This window comes from Petaurus breviceps, unplaced genomic scaffold (genome assembly GCF_028583685.1).
Source record: "Petaurus breviceps papuanus isolate PSGF00001 unplaced genomic scaffold, PetGlider_PUasm1.0 99, whole genome shotgun sequence".
Classification (NCBI taxonomy): Eukaryota; Metazoa; Chordata; class Mammalia; order Diprotodontia; family Petauridae; genus Petaurus; species Petaurus breviceps.
Window position 1 is genome coordinate 14824540 of NW_027187465.1, and position 6000 is coordinate 14830539.

The 6000-nt window shown below is 41.4% G+C and overlaps 1 protein-coding gene across 1 annotated transcript in view; it reads left to right on the top strand.

The window, feature by feature from the left end:
• KSR2 (kinase suppressor of ras 2) overlaps positions 1-6000 on the top strand; it is a 587222-nt gene that overhangs the window by 499722 nt on the left and 81500 nt on the right. The gene's annotated exons all lie outside the window — the stretch shown is intronic.

The window sequence follows — 6000 nt, forward strand, 5'->3', positions numbered from 1 at the left end:
GCATATGCTTGTTTGTACAAATCTTGAAAGTCTCATGGGACTGGGGGTCTTTTAACTTCAGCGATAGCTTTTTTTTTTGACAGATTGGACCCCACAACTTACATCCTCATAGACCTATCTTTAAAAAACATAACGTGTACCTTTCCAGAATCAAAAATGAAATATATGTTGATTCTACTGGGGGAATTTTCACTTTAGTCTGAAGTAAAATGATGAAGTTAGCTGCTGTTAAAATAAGAAAAAAATACTTTCCCCATCCCAGAGTCTCAGGAAAGCAGTAAAGGAAGGTCTTTAACTTCTCTTGTACAGGGAAGGCAGTAAGATGTTAGTGTGTATCCAAGGACTTAGGAAAATCTTGTACCCCATGATGTCTGCCCCTCTGATGGCAAACACATCTGGCTTAAAAGGGACAAGGGGGAGAGACAGAAAGACAGAATACAACCCAACCGACATTCTCTCTCCTTGTTTCCTTTTTTCCTTGTCTTGTCTCTATATTAGCCACATCAGAAAGAAAGAATAGAAAGCTTAGATAAAACAACCACTCAAATTGGATTTGATTATGCAATTTTGACAGTTCCATCCTTGAAAGCTCTTGCTTCTTTTCTGACTCGAATTTTATTAGGGAGTGTGTATCCCCTTCTCACTTAAGGGTTAGACATGTTTAAGAACAGACAAAAACAAAACCCTTGGGCCAGAAATAAACATTTGTGCCAACATCCATTAATACTCACAAACACAGTTCTTGGCTTACTTTTCTGTATCTTTTGGATATCTTCTGTATCTTATATCTGGTCTTTTCCTTTGTTCCTCAGAGATAAAGGATGAGATATGGTTTGACAATGAGGGTAGAGGGTGGAAGGGAAAGAAAGAGGGAATACAGAAAGGTTACCTTTGAATTCTTTTTTATTTCAAATTTGTCCTTCTAGGATCTTAGCACTCAGTTGCTGGTTTGGGGGATTTATCAGATCATAACACCATAGATGTGGGGCTGAAAGGGACCTCAGAGGTCATTCTGTCCAGTCCCTTCATTTTATAAATAAGAAGACTTAGCATCTTCACCCAGAGAGTTAAAGAGGTTTGCTCAGGGTCACATGGGTAGTAAGAGACATGATCTGAACCCAGGTCCTCTGACTATGAGCCTGGTTGTCATTGGAATGGGTTAAATCTTTTTCCCTATAGAGTTTGAGGTTGGAACCTAAAGTTTTCCTTTTGTAGGGGCTTGAGATGAATTACCAGGAATGGAGGTGATTACAGAGCTGTCATCCAGTAAGCCCCAGAAAGTCTACCTAAGTATTGGCCATCTGTTCAGAGGACTGTGGCTGAAATAAGTGGAAGAAGCACACAAAAAAATACAGCTAGGCAGCGTTGACTCCCTTCTGAGATGCTGAACTCGGATGGGAGACTCGGAACTCAAGGTTAAAAAGGTTGTTCAAATCATGTATCACAGCCAGACTTTTCTATTTCAATTCAGTAAACATTTATTATGTTCCTACTGCATGCCAGGAACTGCGCTAGCCCCTGGGGATACAAGTATGTATGCCTCATGGAGTTTACAATCTAATAGAGGAAAAACAATACACAAAAGGAAGCTGGAAATGAGTAGAGGTGTGGAACCAGGTTGTATATGTTCCCTAGAGCCCAAACCAAGCGGAGAAACTGATGAGGAATGGAGAATTCGCTGGAAAGTTCAGATTCTAGTCCTCTATAAGAAGAGGGAGGAGTTGGATGGAACCATCTCAGCCCTCCAATCTAAAGAGAGAGGAGGCTGCAGGAGTTGAGAAGATGTTGAGCTTGCAGAGCTGAGTCACTCGGCATTTAAGCACCTACTATGTGCCAGGCGTTGTGCTAAGTCCCAATGTCGGCCAAAGTGGTTGAACAGGGCAGAAGTCCTAGGCCCTCGTATCACCAGATATCGGGTCTCCTTCACCTTCTGGGTACCAACAGGTCTAGGTGCTGATTAGGATAGAATAAAATTGCCCATCAGTGAGACCCTTTGGGGCACCATGATTAAGCAACTGACTTCTGCTTTTAGAAGGACATGGTGAATGCATAGAATGTTCGACTTTTAATCAGCCAGTCAAAAGCATTTATTAAGCACCTTTCCTCTGTTGGTAATCTCAAATTTATCCTGTATATAGCTTATTTGGGCAGCTAGTTGGCACAACGGATAGATTACCCAGCCTAGAGTCAGGAAGACTCATTTTTCTGAGTTCAAATCAGGCCTAAGACACTAGTTGTGTGACTTTGGGCAAGTCACTTAACCCTGTTTGCCTCAGTTTCCTCATTTGTAAAATGAACTGGAGAAGGAAATGACAAACCACTCCAAGTTTCTTTACCAAGAAAACCCCAAATGGGGTCATGAAGAAACCAGACATGACCAAAAGATGACTGAACAACAACAAAATAGCTCATTTATACATAGTTGCCTGCGTGTTGTCATTTAGTATTGTGCCTGGTACATAGTCGATCCTTAATAAATGTTTATTACCTAACTGACTGACTGTGTAGTAGGCACTAGCCTGAGAATGCAAAGAAAGGCGAAAGCCAGCCCCTACGCTCAAGGAGCTCATAGTCTCTTTGTCTCTCTATATATACACCATAAAACTAGGTTAAATTGGAGATGGTCCACACAGGGAGGGTATTAGCATTAAGGATCAGGAAAGGCTCTTGTGGAAGGTAAGAAAAAAGCCAAGGAGTCCAGGAGGCAGAGGTGATTATGGAGAGAAGCTTGAAATAGAGAAGACCAAATCCTAGGAGTCAGGAGGACCTGAGTTCAAATCCAGCCTCAGGTACTTGGCACATTTACTAGCTGTGTGACCTTGGTTAAGTCTCTTAACCCCAATTGCCTTGCCTTCCCCCCTCTGAAAAAAGAAGACTAAATCCTGCCTCAGACACTTCGTGGTTGTGTGACCCTAGGAAAATCACAGTCTCTCTGGGCTTGCTTTTCTTGATCTGTTAAATGAGGTTCCTTCCAGTTCTAAAGCTATAATTCTATGAATAAAATCAGCCTTTGTGTGAGGAGAAATCCTGGAAAAGTAGAGGGAAAGGGCCCTTATAAACTAGTTTTTGGCTTTATGTCATGGATAGAATGGACTGGGATGTTGGTGGCTCATTTCTGTTCTGACTTGAAGACCCCTGAAGGGCCAATAGATTCACAAAGTCAATGACTATATTGCTGATGATGAGATTGGGCTACCAAAGGCAGGACTTTTAAAAATGATGCTAGGTTGCCCTGGAATGGGTACATTTGGATGGAGGTGCTGCTCAGAGCATGGAGTAATCTTCAAGGAGGGGATTTAGGAAGACAGGATATATGAAATCAGCCCTCATAGAGTATCATGGAAAATTTCTGGGTTATGACTTATCATGACAGCAGAATCCCAGCATTTAAGAGTGGGAAGCAACATCAGTAGCCATCAACTCATTCCCCAAAGCAATCCCTACTCTAGCACATCCTCTACACCTCTTCTTGAAGACTTCCACCCCTCCAGAAACAGCCCAGTTCATTTTTGGACAGTGCCAATTGTTACAAAGGTTTTGTAACACTGATGCCAAGCCAGCACTGATGCCAAGCCCATAAAAGGCACGTTATAAAGACTCTTTGTAGCGTTATTGAGGATTAACAAGTCTCACTTATGAATAAGGTGCTTGGGAATGGCATTTTGGGCAGCCTCATAATAATAATAATAGAGATAAGAACTACACCTTTGATTTCATCATCTTCATCAACAACAAGCAGATAAGACTAGAACTTAAGAATACTCTGAAGGGACAAGGTGTGTCAATTGACACATTTTTTTAAAAATTCATAATCTAATTGACTTTCCTGGTCCTTCTCATGTTAAACCTATGGGCACTATGTTAAGCAATGGAAATATAAAGCAAGCCGAGAACACTATCCTTGCTCTCAAGGAACTTACAATGTATGTATACCATATCTAGACTTGTAGCTCTGTGTATATCCCTTATTTCAATGTGATGCTTTTTCCCACCTAAAATAATACAAATAATAATGTAACGCATATGTATATATATAGGCACATACGTATGGATATATGTGTATGTGCACACATATATACATATAAATACAAGCATTTTATTGGTCTAATATTTAGGAATTTTGCCTGCTTTTGCTAGTGGTGACATAGAAAAGGTTCAAGAGATATAGTTTCTGGGTATTTAATCATTTTATTAATAATGCTAGCATATTATTAATAAAAAAATGGTCATTGGGTCATCTCACCCAAACCACAGACCCCCTCATGAAACCGACTCAGTGCTTGAAAGAATGGGTGTTCCTTGGGGTGAAAATCAACTCTGGTTGGTTAACAAGTCATGAGAATGAATATAATAATAAGTGGACCTATTCTAATGTTTGTTGTTGTTCAAGAGGAAAAAGTGAGGCTGGTGACTTTGCACAGCCCTCCTTCACTTAAATCCAGTTCACTTGCAAGTCATGGCATTGCCTTCCTGATGTCATAATCCTCTTCCAAAAATGAAGGACAAACAATGACAACATCTAGACTGAATCACTGCATGGTCATTGCCTCGGTCAAATGGAAATCTGGGAAATACCTTAGCTTAAGTCTCCCGCTGCACCAGGGGTCATCTCTAGTCCTTGTGATCTCTGTCTTGGCCATTGGACCCATATGGCTCTGAAGGAGAAGGTGAGGTGGTGGAACAACCCTGCCCACTTAAATCCAATTCACTCAAAAGTCACAGCATCACCTTCCAGATCTTCAAAACAAAAATGATGAACCACAGGGACAAAGAAAGACTATCTCAAACCAGACCCCCTCCCCATCCTTGGGCAATCTAAACAGAGTTTCTGCCCCTCTACCCCCAAGCCTAAATAGAACACAGTGGACCAGAGATCACCTTAGATTGAATTCTACATAAGATTCTCTAGTTGGGTGGTGTCTCCCACCCAGGATAAGCAACAGGGATGGGGAATTTGAGTAATGTCATTCATTAACATTGTCCTTCAGGGACTGAACAGCCCTATGGGTTTCTGAATGAGGAAATAAGAAGGGAAAGCCTTAATGCTAATTTAATAATTGATTATTAATATGAAAGAAATAACCATTGTTCTCATAGATGATAGTAAACAGGTCTGTCTCTAAGCATCTTCCTCATGTGTTTTACTTTTAGATTTCGATTACTTTGACCTAAAGCTAAAAAAGGCAGACCAGGGCTCTTTCAAAGGATGAGCAAGCATGATTTAAAAAGCTAAGAAAGGGCCAAACCAAGGTCTTGACTGTGTGACTTCCTCTAGTAATGTTGAGGCATCACAGGAGCAGGGGGAGAGAAAGCAGATGGTGTTAGTGATCCAGGACTGAGGCTTGTCAGGTCATGAACAGGGGAAGGGCAAATGAACTCAGGACTGGAAGGTGGAGGGCCAAGTGTTGTCAAATTGGCTACTTCAGGTCCCTGGCTGTAAAGGGAGGAAAGTAATTCCAAATGAGGGCGTGTAGACTGGGACAACAGGGAAAAAAAACTGACATAAGAATGAAGAATAAGGGAGGAATGAGATAGTGGGAGAGATGGAGGGAGAGGAGATTATGATTAAAGAAGGGATTTTCAAAGTTTGAGATCATGGCAGTGGCCCCATGATGGGTGATTGGAAGATCTAAGGCTCAGCCCTCCCTGTGTGTAATTTACTTGGAGTAATGTGTTTTGAGGATATTGATGAATTTGGAATCCATACTGTTTGAGGGGACATCGAGATGTATATTAAAGTTGCTGTTTAGATGAGGGCAGGTGTTGATTCATACCATGAACCAGGTACTAGATTCCTTGAGAATAGAGGGAGAAATGATGTGGAGGCTGGCAGATGATGGCAGCAAGGAAATGAAACCAGATACTCTTAAGGGAGGAGGTGAGAGGACTCTGAAATTGACATTAGGGAGTGAGAAATCTATTTCTTTTCCTGGTACAATAAATCCAGGGGAGATCTCTCTCTCTCTCTCTCTCTCTCTCTCTCTCTCTCTCTCTCTCTCT